Here is a 17,077-nt window from a genome sequence, read left to right on the forward strand (position 1 = left end):
CGCTCCGCCGCCGCTCCACGGGGACGGAGGGAGGCGGGGGGGGGCAGCCCGGCAGCAGTGATGAACTGCCGCAGCTGCCCCAGGTCCTCCTCCCGCCGCCACCGCTCCACGGGGACCCGCTGTGACAGGGGCACCCCGGCAGCAGTGATGAACTGCCGCAGCTGCCCCTGGTCCTCCTCCCGCCGCCGCCGCCGCTCCACGGGGACCCGCTGTGACAGGGGCAGCCCGGCAGCAGTGATGAACTGCCGCAGCTGCCCCTGCACCTCCTCCCGCTCCGCCGCCGCTCCACGGGGACCCGCTGTGACACGGGCAGCCCGGCAGCAGTGATGACCTGCCGCAGCTGCCCCTGAACCTCCCGGCTCGTGCTGCCCAGTAGGCAGTGTTAGGGAAGAAGTAGGCGGACACTGCTGGTCAGTGTCCGCCTGCTTATCGTTCAGTTGGGGGGAAAGCTTCCCCTACACCTGAACGATTAGTTGGGAAAATCAAACAGGTTTGATTTTCCCAACTAGTTGGACAGACCGTTTCTGGCCATTTTTCAGCGTGTGGGAGCAAACGGCTGATAATCGTTTGCTCCCACACACTGCCAGATTATCGTTCCAACCAGCCAACTAGTTGGCTGGTTGGAACAATATCTTCCTGATGTATGGCTAGCTTAAGTCTGCAGCTACTCAGCACTTGCAAAGTACTGTTTCAAGTGTGTCTGCCTTAATTAGCAATTAATTGGCCAATGAATTTACCTGTTGACCAATTACTTGCCAAACACTGGAGTTACAAATGACTACAAACAGCAATTGTATGCCCACATAACATTTTTATATTTACCACGTATAAATCTGACACACTCACAAATAATGCACTGTATTTTATTTATTTGGTTAAATACTTTGATGTTAAATGCATGTTTTAATTATTTGCTTAATACTTTCAAATTTAATCAAGTGTGAATAAACCAACTTATAAACTACATCAGCTAAATGTTCTCGACATAGACATATTCCTTTGTACATACCAAATAACATGAGCAACATAATGCAGCCTACACTTAATGTTACTTAATACCATTTTTTTTGTGGGAATATGTGTCCATATCTAATACTATGCCATGTTGCCCCTAGTAACCCAAGTTCCAAAGTTGTTTTTTTTAGATGGCCACTTAAGTGTTGTGCAAGGCATACATGTTTTAAATTATAATATTCAATGTTTGTATGAATATTCTGATTGTTCCCTTGTTCCACAAATGTCAATATACCATGTTAAAGTTAACAGGGCACAGTTTTCCAGAGTGCATAACCTTTAATAAAACACACAAACAAGTTTTTTGTTTTTTTTTACTTCAAAAAATACAGTAAAGCAGCAACACAACATGGCTACAAATGAGCAATTCATACAAAGATGGACATAGCAACAAGCAGATGCCAGTGCCAAATTTGACATAGCAGAACCTAGTACCATGGTAACCCCATCTTCTGACAAAATATGATGTTCAATATTTACTAAGTATATGTTGTAAACCCCCAGCCTGACGAAACCTTTAGGGGAACCTAGTTCGATTCTGGAACCAATACACAAACACAACCATACACAGCACGCTAGGAAGATGAAGATGGCTCAGGTGTAGATGAAAATAACTCACGCTGCAATTTTTAAATACACAAAAATACCCTTTCACTTTGAGGGAGTTGTACATTCTGGCCACATGATCAAAAATAAAAAACATTGAGGCATCATGTCAAACATGGGTGCAGCCCATCTGGAGAGACATCACTTTCTCTTCTTTTGTCCCACCTGATGTTGTTCTTCCCGGCTCAGTCTGCAAAGCGACCTTCGAGGGCCCTGCCCAATGGGATGTTGTTCCTGGGCAGAGGGAGGGGAGGGAGCGATGTCCTGGAGCACTTGCAGAATGGAATTGGCAATTTGTTGGAAGTAGGAGGTGAGTTGCTCTTGGCCCTGCCTGATCTCTGCCAGACCTTGGCAGAGTTGAGCTACACCTTGCTCCACACTGTTTCTGTGCTCAGTGAGCCGGACAGGTATCTGGCTTACCTCCCGGATCATCTTGTCCTGAAAAGCATTCAGGCTCTCACCATACTTGCCAATTTGAGACAGGATGTCCGAGATAGCAGAGGGTTGGGTGGGGGGGCCAGTTGGAATCTGGACGGATGGAATCTGTGGTCCCACAGTCGCAGAGACACTAGGTCCCCCCACCTCAGCCTCAGCCACATAACCCTCCTGTGACTCTACCTGCTCACCCACCAGTGCTGTGTTATGTTAAAAGCAAATAGAAGAATGTGTGGAAAAAGTGAAGAAAAAAACAACATGAGACTTTTGGAACCACTAAATTAGTTTTTTTAGGAATATGTGTGTAAACTTACCTGGCAAGTCATGTGGATTCAGTATTCCAGGCAGGTCCATGTCCATATGAGACACCCCAATGCCCTCCTCATAGCTCACACAGTCCATCGCCATCTCCTCAAGATCTGTGTATTCCACAGTGGCAGCTGGGCCTCCCCCTGTTGCCCTTGAGGCATTCCACTCCGCAGACCTCTTGCCCTTCAGGCGGGATTTGAATTCGGCCCAACTACATATGTGATTAGAATTAGGGGCAAGGGACATAAAAGTTATGAATACCTGCTTTAATTGATAGTACACATGTTATGTATTTGGTTGCTATAGGCAACATCACATCTAGCTAAGTTTTTAATAATACTTTGCTCAGAAAAGGGTGTGTCAATATACACTTACCGTCTTCTAACTTCCTGTGAGGTGCGGACTATTGAGGCGACTTCATTAACAGAATCAGTGATGTCCCATTCGATCTTTGGATGCAGCATCCATGTTTTTTGCTGCCTCGATTCATTTTTTCCATGGCCTGTGTGACCAAAACACGTAACTCCCTCTTAGTGAAGGCGAGCTGTCTTTTTTTTGAGGATGTAGCCTGTGAACTATCATCCTGTCCCTCCTCACCATCTTCCTCTTCACTAGCTGCTTGTGCACTTTGTGTTTGAGATGGTTGGCCTGAATCTCCCTCAGTTACCTATGTCTGGCAGGGGATTCACTCCTAACTCATGTGTATCAGAAGATGAAGTTTGAACAGTACTGGGTCCTGCACTTTCAACATCCACACTGGCAGCTTCCAGCATCTGCCTCTGCAGTGCTAGGTGCCTATGTGTCAAAGCGGACATCTGCTGCTGCACCTGGTCCATCTCTGCTGCCATCTGCTCACGAGTAGCTATGTTGCTGGTGGCATGTGTGTTTGCACAGGTGTCTAGCGATTTATAGCTGTGTGTGATTTCCAGTGCGGTAATTCGCACAGGTGTCAATTATGCTAATGACTGCAGCCTGTGTGAGTGGGTTTATGATGATAAATGGTGAATCAAGACACAAGCAAGGTGGACATGTTGCCTATCACTTTTCAGAGTGAGGTTTTATTGCAGGATATAGCATAAAAATGTGCGTTTGTCAGCTTGCAAATTTGTTACTGTTGTGTTGCGGATGGCGTATTTAAAACATATTTTTTTTGTATTTTCAAATAAATTAATATATTACCAAACCAAGTATGTATGGGTGTGCAATGGTCCTTTGCAGTGGTTTAAAATGGGTTTTTGTTGTTTGGTGTTTAATGGCCCTCATTCTGAGTTGATCGCAGCAGCAAGAAAGTTAGCAATTGGGCAAAACCATGTGCACTGCAGGAGGGGTAGATATAACATGTGTAGAAAGAGTTAGATTTGGGTGGGGTGTGTTCAATCTGCAATCTAATTTGCAGTGTAAAAATAAAGCAGCCAGTATTTACCCTGCACAGAAACAAAATAACCCACCCAAATCTAACTCTCTCTGCACATGATATATTTGCTTCCCCTGCAGTGCACATGGTTTTGCCCAATTGCTATCAAAAATCCTGCTGCGATCAACTTGGAATTACCCCCAATGTTTTAAAAAAAAATTTTTTTTACATGTAGTATCTAATAGTTATGTTTCCTGTAATTTCCAGTGTGGCCGTTCTAGTGCTGAGAGTGGTTTTTTAATTTCTTAATGGCCATTTCTCTCTCTTGTAGGTGTCTCTATTGTTTATTTTGCACATTATATTTGGAGTGCCAAAGTAGGCCATTTTTCAGTTTATTTTTCAAAACAAGTGTTCCTTTATTTTCTGAGCAGGTAAGTTGCCTTTTTTATTTTTTGGATTTGTTCTTGTGTAAAAAACAAAATATACTTAGTACTGTTTTCATATATTGTTGCAGTAATTATATGGTATGTTTTTTATCTCAAAAACTTTGTTATTTATGATGGTAACCTATGTTTTAGGTACTTAGTTAACTGTGGCTATTTTTTTTTTTGTTTTGTTTTCCATATTTTCATCATGAAGATATGGAGTACGCTCCTGCAGTAAGTGAATACCCATACACTTTTATTTATATTATTTTTTACAATGTGTGGTGTTAATTGATTGTGTGTTTTAATGATTCTTACCTTCATTTGAAGTTGGTGATGTCCATTCATTTGGCAGCTGAAGCCCTCCCACCACAACCCACGGAACCACTCCCACCCCATCCGGCGCAAGCCCTCCAACCCCAACCGGCTCCTTATCCTCCAAGGCAACGGAGGCGTGCTTGGCCACCAATTTTCTGTACCCGTGTCCTCCTTTTTGGGATGACTGATGATGTAGTGTTGCGCAGATACAGACTGCCACACCATCTAATCCTAGACACTCTCTCCATAATAGAACAATCCATTAGGTATCCTACAGCAATACCAGCATTGAAACAAATCCTTGCTGTGTTACATTTTTTGGCCACTGGTTCGTACAGCATGTCGTAGGAGATCTGGTTGGCATGTCGTAGGGCCAGTTCAGAAAGGTCCTGCGGTGTGTCAGCCAAGCTTTCCTAACCCGAGTGAAGCAATTTATCTCAATGCCTTTGGATGTTGGTGCCCTGGCTGTGGTGAAGCGGCAATTTCAGGAATGGGGTAGTCGCTTCCCACACGTTATTGGGGTTATGGATGGGACACATGTTGCTTTTGTTGTGCCAAAGACATAATGAAAAATATTTAGAAACAGGAAACTGTTTCATTCTCTGAATGTAATGGTTGTTTGTGGCCCATCCCTCCAGATCCTGTCCCTGAATGCTAAGTTCCCTGGGAACTCCCATGATGCCCATGTCATTAGACAATCAGGGATATGGCAAAGATTAAGAATGATGGAAGGCCAAGACATGTGGCTATTGGGTGAGTTTTGTATTTTTCATTATTTCAGCATTCATATTTTTGGAATTACATTCTTTAATGTATTTTTTCACCTTTTTCTGTTCCCATCTTATCAAACAGGAGATCGTGGATATCCTTGCATCCCCTGGCTCATGACTCCTTACAGTAAACCCAGGCCAGGACCACAGACGGCATTTAACTCCGCGCTTACTGCCACTAGACAGCTGGTGGAGCGCACGATTGGTGTCCTTAAAGGGCGTTTTCGTGTGCTCCACCGCACTGGTGGCGACATCATGTATTTGCCGGAGATGGTAAGTAAAATTGTGGTCCTGTGCGCTATCCTACATAACATCACTGTAAGGAGTCACGTAGAGCTTCCCCACACGGAGGTATTGTCAGATGAGGAGCCAGGGGTTGGGCGGACATTCCGTGGGGGGAGTGTGTACCGCCGGGGGAATGCAGTAAGGGCTACAATTATCCGGAATTATTTCAGGTATTGTGTTTTTTTTTATTTAGTTTTGTCTCCCAAAACTGTTTGTATTTGTTTATTATTTTTGGACTGATGACATAGGTAGCTTGGTAAAGTTCAGAGTGTGTTGCTTTTGTTTTGTGAGTCTTTATTATTGTTTCAGTACATAATTAATCTGTAATGTTCTCCTTATCATGTTTGATGTGTAAGATTGTTGTAGACAATGGTTTTTTTATATTTTAAAAACAATAATTAAATTTGGGTTAATTGTGTTATTAACCAACATTTTTTTTGTTTAAAATTTTATGTTTGGTTTGTGCATCTGTTTACAATAAAAATGACACAACATCTGATCCTAAAATTCTAAAACTTTGTGACTTTGTGTAGCTGATTGTTCCAGCAAAATGTGGTGAGTACACAGATTGTAACACTTACTTGTTTGTTTTAAGCTTTTTGTGCTCTCTCTCTATCAGTCTCTCTCTCTCTCTCTCTCTCTCTCTCTCTCTCTCTCTCTCTCTCTCTCTCTCTATATATATATATATATATATTAATAAATATATAAATATATTTTAATATATATATATATATAAATATATATATACGTATATGCTAATGAATTCCGGAAAAATATTACTATTACTGGTATATGTGTGTGTATGTATCTATGTAGCTATCTAGAGACAAACCTACAATGCTAGTAATTTCTAAGCATGCATTTGGAATACAAATTTGCAACAATAACAATTTCAGCTGTTGCTAAATGTACACACTGTCCTGCACAGTAATGTACACATATCAATAAAGTTTAATACAGATGACACCATTAAATTTCACTATAAATATATGTCCATGTATGGAAAACGCCATTGGCACCATGCGCGCAGCTGCCTTTTCATGCCGGGAGCTGAGTGTGCTAATCTCGGTCATGGACCACACAGGGCTCTTTGTTCCCAATAGGGTTAAGCGCGAGGCCTACGCGGAGGTACGCCGCATTCTGCGGACAAACACCCGGCAACAGCGCAGCATTATCCAACTGGAAAGGTGGTGGAGTGACCTCCGCCGTCGCACGCAGGAGCTGTTGGCGGAGCTGTGCCAACAAATTAGCATCCGCCTAAGACGCAGTAAGTTAAACACATTACATAAAATATGAATATTACACTGAGATTATTTGCAGGATTATTAAAATGTTCAAATGCACATTTTCACTAAGAAGTGCTATAGTTAGAGAATTAGCAGACTGTGTAATGACACTATTGTAGCACAAACCTTACACAAGTTTCAACAATGTGTGTGGTTATGGCTTGCTGTACTGAGTGTGTAGCAAAGTGCTTGTGAAAAAGTTAATGTTGTTGTACTGAGTTGGTACACAGGCTATCGGCTGAGCAAAATAACTTGATCTGTGTATTTAACATGGTACATAACAATGTATTTATGAAATGCTGATGTTTTCTTTTAAAAGCCACAACCTAATTATTCCATATGTCATTCTAGGGCAAGCACGACGGCGAGCAGCGTCTGCAAGGCGGCGACTTCGAAGGCCAGCCCAAGCCTCTTCTCCACCCCACTCCCCTTCTGTGGCCCACTCTCCCTCTTCACCCCCCTCCTTTCTCTGCCCCCCTCCCCCTCTCTTTCACAATCTCCCTCTCCGGCCCACTCCCCCTCTCCGGTCCACTCCCCCTCTCCGGCCCACTCCCCATCTCCGCCCCCCTCCCCTCTCTTTCCCAATCCACCTTTCTGGCCCACTCCCCCTCTCTGCCCCACTCCCCCTCTCCGCCTTACTCCCCCTCTCTTTCCCAATCCCCCTCTCTGGCCCACTCCCCCTCTCCGCCCCACTCCCCCTCTCCGCCCCACTCCCCCTCTATGCCCCATCCCCCTCTGTGGCCCAAATCCCCCTCTCCGCCCCACTACCCCTCTCTTTTACAAACCACCTCTCTGCCCCCTCCCCCTGTATGGCCCAAACCACCTCTCTGCCACCCTCTCCCTCTCTTTACTAAGTCATCTCTCTGCCCCCTCCCCCTCTGTGGTCCAACCAACCTCTCCACCACCCTCCCCCTCTCAATCTGACCCACCCTCGTTAAGCTCCTCCCTCTTCCATCCTCTTTCACAAATCCACCCTCCTTCCCCCATCCTGCCTCCTTCCCCCATCCAGCCGCCATCCCCCATCCAGCTGACATCCCCCATCCAGCCGACATCTCCACCACCATCAGAATGGACAGCAGAGGCCCCGGAGCCACTTGAGGGAGGTGGGCAAGTGGCAGAGGAGCTTAAGTTCACACACATTGACATTTCATTTTGAAACGTATTTAACATCACATTCTAATAAATGTAGTGTTGTACTGGGGCCAATATTTTGCCAAGGTTAAATGTTTGTCTTCTTCATCATGGTATGGATGATGCATTTACATTTGTGTGAGGAACATTAGATGTACAGTGTCTACATCTGCAATGTTGAGGATGCCCACTCTAGGTCGACACTCATTATGTCGACAGGGTTGCCTCAACAAACAGGGTTTGTTTGTGATACATTATCTGCAAAACAGTTAGACCTGAGTGGAGTTTAGTTTTTTTGTTTAACTTTTACACTTGTGCCTGGGTATTCCAATATTTGCACATTGAAGTTGCAGGCTTCACTTTGTTAGGCAGGCTAAAGACACAGTGATTTGTGTTGTGAAAGTTACATTCCTACAATTTAGGATTTTAACATTTGAAAAGCTGTTAGACCTTATGTATTAAGGCAGGCTTTCAGGGAGTGTGGGCATGCTAGGATGTGTTGTCCTTCTGAAGATGTTGATATGCAGAGTGAGGATTTAGGGCCAACCCCAAAAAAGATAAGTCTGCTTCACTCCAGATGTGAATAAATTCCAGCATGGTGTTACATTTACTAAGATGGTAGTTCTATTTAAGATGGGATGTTGCCCATAGCAACCAAGCAGATTCTACTTGTCATTTTTTTCTCACCTTCTACAAGATAATATGTTTAATGTTATTGGTTGCTATGGGCAATGACCCATCTTAAATAGAACTCACATATTAGTAAATGTACCCCACGGCGTGGTAAACTTTCGTAAAAATATAAATAAAAAATAAAAAACCTTGCTGAGCAGGCTTGTGTGTTTTTATGCTCCTGTTTTCTCATTAAAACATCCATGATGTAATCACTTTGCCATTAAAGCAGGCCTGTCAAAAATTCGGCCCTCCAGCTGTTGAGAAAGTACACATCCCAGCATGCCCTGAAACAGCTTTAGCATTCTCTGACAGCAAAACTGTGTCAAGGCATGCTGGTATATGTAGTTTCACAACAGCTGGAGGGCCACAGTTTGGACATGCCTGCATTTAAGTGTGCTTTGTGCCTTGCTTGTATAAAAGGTAATGTGAGTAAGTTATTAATGTGTTATTTGCCTCTTCATTTCAGATGTGGCAGTTGGAGATCCCACCAGTTTGCCTGCTATTGTTTCCAGGCTTAAAGGGAACCTGAGGGCCATGCTTGAGGACCTTGAAAACTTAGAAAAAAAATTGTAAGATGAAAAATGTTATTTTTTTTACATTAGTTTTTTTAAATAAAAAAAATAAAATAAAACAATTGTTTTTGAAGTTAAGCGGGTGTTGTGTTTATTAATGCTATTTAGGAAAATCAGATTTGTGTGCAGAAATTGGTGACCTAAAAGAGTTCACACACCTTATTTAAGAATAGTTTATTAAATTACAAAAACAAAACAAAAAACAATTAGGAGCTTATTGTTTATAAAAACATGTAAACACATTTATTCACAAACTACACCTCTACACCAAAAAAAAAAACATTAGGCCAGGCACATTTACTACATCTATATATTTTATTTATTAATTTAAATGTTGATGTACAATTATGCCCACAAAGTGTTATATAGGTCTTTTTTTTAAAGACTTAATTGGTCATGACCATTATCATTCATTACACTAATTGGAATCATAATTGAGGAAGGCTTCTGGAGTTTGAACTGAAAGGTGTCATTTAACTTAAAAAAAACATTGGGGGTAATTCCAAGTTGATCGCAGCAGGAAATTTTTTAGCAGTTGGGCAAAACCATGTGCACTGCAGGGGAGGCAGATATAAGATTTGCAGAGAGTTAGATTTGGGTGTGGTGTGCAATCTAGATTGCAGTGTAAAAATAAAGCAGCCAGTATTTACCCTGCACAGAAACAAAATAACCCACCCAAATCCAACTCTCTATGCAAATGTATATATGCCCCCCCCTGCAGTGCACATGGTTTTACCCAACTGCTAAAAAAAAATCCTTCTGCTATCAATTTGGAATTAACCCCATTGCTGTGCGTTTTTTAGCAAAAGCGTGTGCAATTTTAAGAAGAATGCGTAAATCTACGAGAAGTTAGTAATTTTACGATGAGGTTTGTGCGATATCATTTGGCATACGCCTACTTTGTGTAATACTGCGTACAAAATAGCAAAAATACGTTGGGGCGGATATTCGCTATTATGCACCGTATTCGCAATTTTGCGTATATATATGTTGTGCGAACGAAAAAAATAGCGATCAACTCAGAATAAACCCCAATATGCAGAGATAAAAGTATATTGGAATGTGTAATTGTGGGTTATTAATGATTATAAATATTATAAGAGCATTAGCATTAGCAGCAATAAGATAGATCAGCAAAAATAGAACAAACAGAACAATGTTAATCTTATAATCACTGGAAAATCCCAGCAGTATGAATTCCGTGGCCAGTGGCCAGTTCTTGGTGTCCATCAGAGAGAAGACTTGCTTTTTTATTTTAAGTACAGTAGTTGCAGCGTACAATTCGTTATACCAGTGGTTCTCAAACTCGGTCCTTCCGGACCCCACACAGTGCATGTTTTGCAGGTAACCCAGCAAGTGCACAGGTGTATTAATTACTCACTGACACATTTTAAAAATATCCACAGGTAGAGCTAATTATTTCACTTGTGATCTGTGAGGAGACCTGCAAAACATGCACTGTGTGGGGTCCTGAGGATCGAGTTTGAGAACCCGTGAGTTATACAATAATTTTTTTTTTTTTTTTTTTTAAAGGAATGATAGAACACTTTTAAATCCTAAATTGCTATAATATTTAAAACGGGTAAATTCCAGCAGAATATATGGAGAATGTTTCAGTTTAAGGGGAATTCCATGATTAAATACAGTAATTAATTTATTGTAGTAATAATAATAATAATAAAAATAGTAATAATAATAAAGACATGCCTTATCAACAAAACATTTTACTAATGTCCTTAGTTATGCTTGTTTCGTATTTCGTGCTGAAAAAGCAAATACAAAGTAGTTTAAGTCCTTTTATGAGAAAAGTACTGTATAAATAAAATGTATTACTATTATTATTATTATTAATAATAATAATAATAATAATGATTATTATTATTATTATAATTAGAATATAATACACGAACAAGGCAGATGACCACGCATAATAATTTGATCTACAGTGCATCCGGAAAGCATTTACAGGCCTTCACTTTTTTCACATTTTGTTATGTTACAGCCTTATTCCAATGGAATAAATATTTTTTTCCCTCACAATTCTACACACAGTACCCCATAATGACAATTTTAATAATGAGATTTTTGCTAATTTTTTAAACATAAAAAACTAAGAAATCACAGGTACATAAGTATTCACAGCTTTTGCTCAATACTTTATTGATGCACCTTTGGCAGCAATTACAGCCTCAAGTCTTTTTGAATATGATGCCACAAGCTTGACACACCTACAGATGGAGCCTACGTTATCATTGCTCCCTTTGTGACTTGTCACGCCCACCTGGTAGCACCGAGTCACTATGAGCATCTCCATCTGGACGTGCGTGCATTACAGGATAGAGATGCTCCCCATTCACTTGAATGGAGAGCGTCTCCGTCTGATACTGATTTCCCTAGTTACCTCCCACCATCTGGTTTCTCCTCTTTTTTAGGACCGAACTACAGGTCCCCAAGAGTAACCCAGGGCCGAATAGGATCAGATCGCACCTGAGGATGGGGGCCACTCGAAGAAGATCAAGAAACCAGAGGGGAATGAGAACTTAATTGTTAATCGGTTGTCCCATGTCCTTTCCCCAGCAGAAAGTAGTCTTTTGTCCAAAGGATTGACATTTACCCCAACTTGTATATCAGACACTTTTAAGTGGTGGGTAGACCTTCATAAGATGGGCCAAAAGTTGTGGATAAGGGAATATTATGACAATAATATGGACACAAGGATGACATTTTATGTAGTGAGGTTTAAGAAAAAGAATACTTTTGACCAACCATCCAATAGTATTGGTTTAAAGAGCTTTTTGAAAATGGTTGATATGGACTATCAGACTAAATTGGTTGAAATTTTTTTACCAGACACCCTGGGGCGATCAGAGTCCCGCATATATGTGGCCCGCGCTACCTCCGGGGGATTCAGCCTCTGCAGCGGCTCCTCATATTACAAATAGGTAGCTACAAATGGGGTCCACCTCCTGTTTTGCATGCAGACTTGGCCTCCTTCGACATTTTGGCTTTCACACACCGCTTCATATCATAATAGCGCTTTCTGCAGGTCTCCTCTGTTCGCCTCACAACCCACTCACTATTCACAGCGACTACCACCTTCTGCCACGTTACAGCTTTTTTCCTATCAGACACCTTACCAACATCCTGACCAAACAACTGACGATGATACTTCATTATCTCCCTGACTAGGGCAACATTCTCTGCATAGGTAAAGTTAACATTACGCCCAGACTTGGTCCTCACACGTGGCTGCGGAGCCACATCGCTCTCACTAGAGGACTCAGGCACCTCCTCTGCCACCTCCACCGCCTCACTTCCCTCACTTACCTCCTCAACCTCACTATCCTCCTGCACCTCCCCAACCTCACTCACCTCAGACTCAGACATGCTGAGAAGAAACACAGAACAGATAATAAACAAAAACACTAAACAAATACCTGCTCGACCTCCGCACAGCACACACCACACACACACACACACACACATACACACACACACACACACACACACACACACAAACAAACAAACAAACCGACAAGAGACTCTAAAAAAACCCATGGAGAGTAAATAAGACAGACTAATAAGTAACAATACAACCACAAAAACAAGACAACTTTCAATGCGCAACACTCAGAGATCACAATACAAAAACCACAACAACTCACCAAGCTCCTCTGAGCACTACCTCTCTCCTCACCACTGACTAAACCCACGAGGTTCGGCCATATGGGGGCGTATTTATATGACTGCGATCAGCCACTCCCACGTATTTCTCACAACTAATCACGCATCACCTGCAGAATCAACACCATTCCCAAAATTCCGGCCGTAAAACAAAAAACTCTGCCGCATCATAAAAAATACGAAACATGCATCACAACACACATCTTCGGCCGAAATACAACACAATCAGCTGTAAAAAAATAAAAAAAAATACGAATCTTATCGACATCAGAAAATACGAAATCCGAAAATACGATAGCTTAGTAAATTAATGAAGATGGTTTCAAAAAGTTGCAGGAAAATACGGATGAGAAAATTCGTAATCAAACTCCCTACAAATCGACAACAACACGAATCTTAGTAAATATACCCCCTAGATGGGTCAGGTGTTTGTGCTGCACACATTTGTCGCTTAGCTTAGTCATACAGCCACCTCGGTGCAACCTTTTGGCCTAAAAACAATATTGTGAGGTGTGAGGTGTTCAGAATAGACCGGAAATGAGTGGACATGAATGTCATTGATGTTAATAATACCATAGGAGCAAAATTACCCCCAAATTCTGTGATTTTAGCTGTTTTTATGTTTTGTTTTTTAAATCGTACAGATCCAAAACCAAAACCAAAACACGAAAAGGTAGTTTTGGAAAAAAACAAGCCAAAACCAAAACACGAAAGTGGAATTAGAACCAAAACACAAAACACGAAAAGTGCCAGCCGCACATCTCTAGTTGTAATTAGTGATGAGCGGGTTTGGTTCGTCGGAATCCGAACCCGCCCGAACTTCACCTTTTTTTGCACGGGTCCGACCAACTCGGATTTTCCCGCCTTGCTCGGTTAACCCGAGCGCGCCAGAACGTCATCATCCCGCTGTTGGATTCTCGCGAGATTCGGATTCCATATAAGGATCCGCACGTCTCCGCCGTTTTTCACTCGTGCATTGGAAATGATCATGAGAAGATGTGGCTGGCGTCCTCTAAGTTTCTATGTTCAGGGGGCTGCAAACATCTGTGCTCAGTGTGCTGCAAATATCTGTGCTCAGTGTGCTGCAAATATCTGTGCTCAGTGTGCTGCAAATATCTACACTCTCTGCCTGAAAAATGCTCTATATCTGTGCTCAGTGTGCTGCAAATATCTGTGCTCAGTGTGCTTTATTGTGTGGACTGAACACCAGTATTATATAGGAGGAGTACAGTGCAGAGTTTTGCTGACCAGTGACCACCAGTATTATACGTTCTCTGCCTAAAAAAAGCTCCATATCTGTGCTCAATGTGCTGCAAATATCTGTGCTCACGCTGCTTTATTGTGGGGACTGGGGACCACCAGTATTATATAGGAGAAGTACAGTGCAGAGTTTTGCTGACCAGTGACCAGTGACCACCAGTATTATACGTTCTCTGCCTGAAAAAACGCTCCATATCTGTGCTGCATTGTAGTATATATAGTAGGAGTAAAGTGCATAATTTTGCTGACCACTATTATATAATATATAGCAGTACGGTACAGAAGGCCACTGTTCTACCTACCTCTGTGTCGTCAAGTATACTATCCATCCATACCTGTGGTGCATTTCAGTTTTGCACAGTTTGCTAACCACCAGTATATAATATATAGCAGTACGGTACAGAAGGTCACTGCTCTACCTACCTCTGTGTCGTCAAGTATACTATCCATCCATATTGTACTGGTACAAGAAAAAAGATAGAAATCTATGTTTGAGTGCGCTATCAACGGCAGCCTGTACAGGGATGGTTAATACCTAATAATAGGATATGTCCAAAAACCAGAGAAATTGTACAGGTGCCGGCTGAATCCAAAGTAATGGGCAAATATTTCAATAAAAAATAAATTCATACATTTATTGAACATACAATGGTATTTAAAAAATGGACTAAAAAGGCCTTAAAACAAGATGATATGTAGAAGTATATATCTTAATTGAAAAGGTTGCGACCACCTGAGTCCCAATAATAGCAAGTGTCCCATATTTCTGACTAGGGCTTAGTCCTCCATATGGTCCTCAATGTATAAATATGGATATTACCCGTTCACATAGGAGCAGTCCCCAAGGTCTCAAATTGCAATCAGAGATCCAATGGCATCAGGGGAAGGTCTTGGGTTTCCAAGGAAGTATGACTTGTGAGGATCTTAGTAGGAGCAGATAAGTCCAATAATTGCCAGTTTTAGGGAAATTGGGTTAAAAAGGAAATGTCAGTGGTCCAAACCAAATGCAAGCTCAACGCGTTTCGCTGGTCTTAGCTGTCGCCAGCTTCCTCAGCCCTAGTCAGAAATACGGGACACTTGCTATTATTGGGACTCAGGTGGTCACAAACTTTTCAATTAAGATATATACTTCTACATATCATCTTGTTTTAAGGCCTTTTTAGTCCATTTTTTAAATACCATTGTATGTTCAATAAATGTATGAAATTATTTTTTAATGAAATATTTGCCCAGTACTTTGGATTCAGCGGGCGCAAGTACAATTTCTCTGCTTTTTATACTATCCATCCATACCTGTCGTGCATTTCAGTTTTGCACAGTTTGCTGACCACCAGTATATAATATATAGCAGTACGGTAGAGTAGGCCACTGCTCTACCTACCTCTGTGTCGTCAAGTATACTATCCATCCATACCTGTGGTGCATTTCAGTTTTGCACAGTTTGCTGACCACCAGTATATAATATATAGCAGTACGGTACAGAAGGCCACTGCCTACCTACCTCTGTGTCGTCAAGTATACTATCCATCCATACCTGTGGTGCATTTCAGTTGTGCGCAGTATATATAGTAGTAGGCCATTGCTATTAATACTGGCATATAATTCCACACATTAAAAAATGGAGAACAAAAATGTGGAGGGTAAAATAGGGAAAGATCAAGATCCACTTCCACCTCGTGCTGAAGCTGCTGCCACTAGTCAAGGCCAAGACAATGAAATACCATCAACGTCATCTGCCAAGGCCGATGCCCAATGTCATAGTAGAGAGCATGTAAAATCCAAAAAACAAAAGTTCAGTAAAATGACCCAAAAATCAAAATTGAAAGCGTCTGAGGAGAAGCGTAAACTTGCCAATATTCCATTTACGACACGGAGTGGCAAGGAACGGCTGAGGCCCTGGCCTATGTTCATGGCTAGTGGTTCAGATTCACATGAGGATGAAAGCACTCATCCTCTCGCTAGAAAACTGCAGTGCCACTCCTATATGGGTCAGGTATTTGTGTCGGCCACTTGGGTCGCTTAGCTTAGCCATCCAGCGACCTTGGTGCACCTCTTTTTTTCTTTGCATCATGTGCTGTTTGGGGATTATTTTTTTAAATCTGCCTTCCTGTCTGACACTGCAGTGCCACTCCTAGATGGGCCAAGTGTTTGTGTCGGCCACTTGGGTCGCTTAGCTTAGTCATCCAGCGACCTCGGTGCAAATTTTAGGACTAAAAATAATATTGTGAGGTGTGATGTATTCAGAATAGACTGGAAATGAGTGGAAATTATGGTAATTGAGGTTAATAATACTATGGGATCAAAATGACCCCCAAATTCTATGATTTAAGCTGTTTTTGAGGGTTCTTTGTTAAAAAAACGCCCAAATCCAAAACACACCTGAATCTGACAAAAAAATTTAAGGGAGATTTTGCCAAAACGCGTCCGAATACAAAACACGGCCGCTGAACCAAATCCAAAACCAAAACACAAAACACGAAAAATGTCCGGTGCACATCACTTGTTGTAATACAATACCATAAGGGGCTGGGAAAAAACACGAGGAAACGGAAAGGCTAGAAATCAGAAAAAGAAGGGAGAACAGAAAAAGAAAACCATTGTGGATTGGAAGCACACCAACCAGTGATAACAAACCCATTATAGACTTCCAGGGTGAATCAACAATATGAACTTCTATAAAAAGTCAGCTCAGTCCAGGGAGAATGTGCTCCTGCTAACAGCAACCAGCATTTGAAAATCAAAGACATATCTTGAAATAAACCCGTCCGGGTGGATTAGAGGAGGGTGGGGGGATGGAAAGGGGGGAAGAGTATAGGGAAATGGGAGGGGAGAGAGAAGGGGAGGTCATTAAACATAGTCAAAGACCAGTGGAGCAGCTTAAAAAATATCAAAAAAGCATCTTCGCCAGTGCAGATAACAGAATCTAAAAAAATATTTTGGTGACATACAAAAT

Source organism: Pseudophryne corroboree, chromosome 4 (genome assembly GCF_028390025.1).
Source record: "Pseudophryne corroboree isolate aPseCor3 chromosome 4, aPseCor3.hap2, whole genome shotgun sequence".
NCBI classification, from domain to species: domain Eukaryota; kingdom Metazoa; phylum Chordata; class Amphibia; order Anura; family Myobatrachidae; genus Pseudophryne; species Pseudophryne corroboree.